Genomic DNA, 3,291 nt, shown 5'->3' on the forward strand with positions numbered 1-3,291 from the left:
CATCTTGGTGCCTGTCCCAGCACCTGTACATTCCTATCAGTCCTGGGATGTGTGTGACAGTGTGTGTTCCCTTTGGCTCTCTTAGTGTAGTGGCCATTGACATGAGTATACAGTCTTGTGGCATGATCTCTGTGTGTGTATTGTGCTGCATCCGCAAAAGGTGGGTATGCATGTGTCATTTGTCCTCACACCCACATGTGTTGTGTCATGCAGTGGGGAAAGGACATCCATCCTCATGGGAGTGGGACACTGCTGTCAGTGATGTGTTGTTATGGCACTATCAACATAGTCGAACATTAGGGATGCGTACATACACCCATGGAGTTGTGCTCATCTGATCATGATGTACACACCCCCATGACTCTATCCACTGCTGGTATTCCTCTTCACCTACCCCTCACATGTCTCTGTCCACTGCTGGGAGTGATAGGCACCCACCACTCACATGTCTCTGTCCAATGCTGGGAGTGATAGGCACACACCCCTCACATGTCTCTGTCCACTGCTGGTATTCCTCTGCACCCACCCCTCACATGTCTCTGTTCACTGCTGGGAGTGTTAGGCACCCACCCCTCACATGTCTATGTCCACTGCTGGGAGTGTTAGGCACCCACCCCTCACATGTCTCTGTCCCCTGCTGGTAATCCTCTGCACCCACCCCTCACATGTCTCTGTCCACTGCTGGTATTCCTCTGCACCCACCCCTCACATGTCTCTGTCCACTGCTGGTGTTCCTCTGCACCCACACCTCACATGTCTCTGTCCACTGCTGGTATTCCTCTGCACCCTCCCCTCACATGTCTCTTTCCACTGCTGGGAGTGTTAGGCACCCACCCCTCACATGTCTCTGTCCACTGCTGGGAGTGATAGGCACCCACCCCTCACATGTCTCTGTCCACTGCTGGTATTCCTCTGCACCCACCCATCACATGTCTCTGTCCACTGCTGGGAGTGATAGGCACCCACCCCTCACATGTCTCTGTCCACTGCTGGTATTCCTCTGCACCCACCCCTCACATGTCTCTGTCCACTGCTGGTATTCCTCTGCACCCACCCCTCACATGTCTCTGTCCACTGCTGGTATTCCTCTGCACCCACCCCTCACATGTCTCTGTCCACTGCTGGGAGTGTTAGACACCCACCCCTCACTTGTCTCTGTCCACTGCTGGGAGTGTTAGGCACCCACCCCTCACATGTCTCTGTCCACTGCTGGTATTCCTCTGCACCCACCCCTCACATGTCTCTGCCCACTGCTGGGAGTGATAGGCACCCACCCCTCACATGTCTCTGTCCACTGCTGGTATTCCTCTGCACCCACCCCTCACATGTCTCTGTCCACTGCTGGTATTCCTCTGCACCCATCCCTCACATGTCTCTGTCCACTGCTGGGAGTGTTAGGCACCCACCCCTCACATGTCTCTGTCCACTGCTGGGAGTGTTAGGCACCCACCCCTCACATGTCTCTGTCCACTGCTGGGACTCCTTGGCAGACATCACCCTTGGTGCTGTACACTGCTGTCCTGGCCATGAACACACCCCAATATACTGTGTACGCCTTGTATCACTAATGTACTGGTGCCCTAGAGGTACGGGTGATGCGGCCCGAATCACCATTGTAGTGGTGATGTAGGTGTACGTGCCGTACCCACGCCCTCAGAGCGTGGGTACGGCCCGTACCATGCGTACCCCTACATCACCACTCCAATGGTGGTACGGCCCGTAACCACGCCCTCAGAGCGTGGGTATGGCCCGTACCACCATTGGAGTGGTGATGTAGGGGTACGTGCCATACCCACGCCCTCTGAGCGTGGGTACGGCCCGTACCAGCATTGGAGTGGTGATGTAGGGGTACGCGTGGTACGGGCTGTACCCACGCTCTGAGGGCATGGGTACGGCGCGTACCCCTACATCACCACTCCAATGGTGGTACGGGCCGTACCCATGCTCTGAGGGCGTGGTTACGGGCCGTACCACCATTGGAGTGGTGATGTGGGGGTACGCGTGGTACGGGCCGTACCCATGCTCTGAGGGCGTGGGTACAGCGCGTACCCCTACATCACCACTACAATGGTGGTACAGGCCGTACCTACGCTCAGAGGGCGTGGTTACGGGCCGTACCACCATTGTAGTGGTGACGGGTACGCGTACGTGGGGATTGGTGGACACGCCCCCGAAGTGACCAGACCCTGGAGGTAATGTATGGGCAGTATATGGTATTTTTAAAATTAGGTAGCGGTTATGTTTCCGGCCCCTCGCCCACCCTCTGCCCCTGGGTGTTGTGCTGACCTTCTGCGGCGTGCGCGGCGGTTTCGGTGCACCAGGTCATAAGCTAGGAGGGCCGGGATGACACGTAGGATGGGGTCCATGGCTGTCCGTCGCATACCGCTGTTCCTTCTTCGTGTCGTCCTCAATTTCCCGGGAGTTTTGGGCTGCCGTAATAAATAATCCGTGCGGAGTGACGTAGGCACGAATCGTACTTGCTGGTCCGTAGAACGCTGCCTGACTCCGTCCGGACGTCATGTACGGGATGTCCCGGATCGGAATTGTGGCTATTTTTTCGTCGCACATAGTTTTTTACGATTCGTACGGAAATGGTATTTCTGTACGAATCGTACTTGCTGGTTTGTAAGGTGCATTTCCCGGGTACGAGTCTTTCGGAGAATACGCTCCGTACGACCGTTCGTACCTGGGTTTTACAGGATCGGAATCGGCACCCATAGCATCTCAATTAAACAAATAATAATAAATAAATGTAATATAATTAAATTATTTCCCACCCTATTCCCCTATAAACCCACAACCTGCTATGAAACTAAAAACGCAAAATTCAAATAAAAAAATATTAATAACTACTAAAAATAATCAATTAATGTTATATAATTAAATTACTTTCCATCCTTTTTCCCTATAAACACACAACCCGCTACTGACCTAAAAATGCAAAAATCAAATAGAAAATAATTAATAACTACTAAACATTTAACACATATATTAAAAATACAAAAAAACATACATCACATATGTACTAAAATACATAACATTAATAAAAAATTTATATTTTTAACAACTATATTTTTGCAAAAGATATTTTGCACTTCGATATTTTTAACATCAATATTACTTACCTAAATTGGATATTCTTGACCACAAGAATTTGTCTGTCGATATTTCTGACCCACGATATTTTTGACTCAATAGTTGTGTAACTCGATATTTTTGATTCAATATTCTGTCTCAGCACCAATACTAATATTTGAACATTATGAGTCATAGCAAGAAGAAACACGCATA

The sequence above is a fragment of the Triturus cristatus genome, chromosome 12 (genome assembly GCF_964204655.1).
Source record: "Triturus cristatus chromosome 12, aTriCri1.1, whole genome shotgun sequence".
Taxonomy (NCBI): Eukaryota; Metazoa; Chordata; class Amphibia; order Caudata; family Salamandridae; genus Triturus; species Triturus cristatus.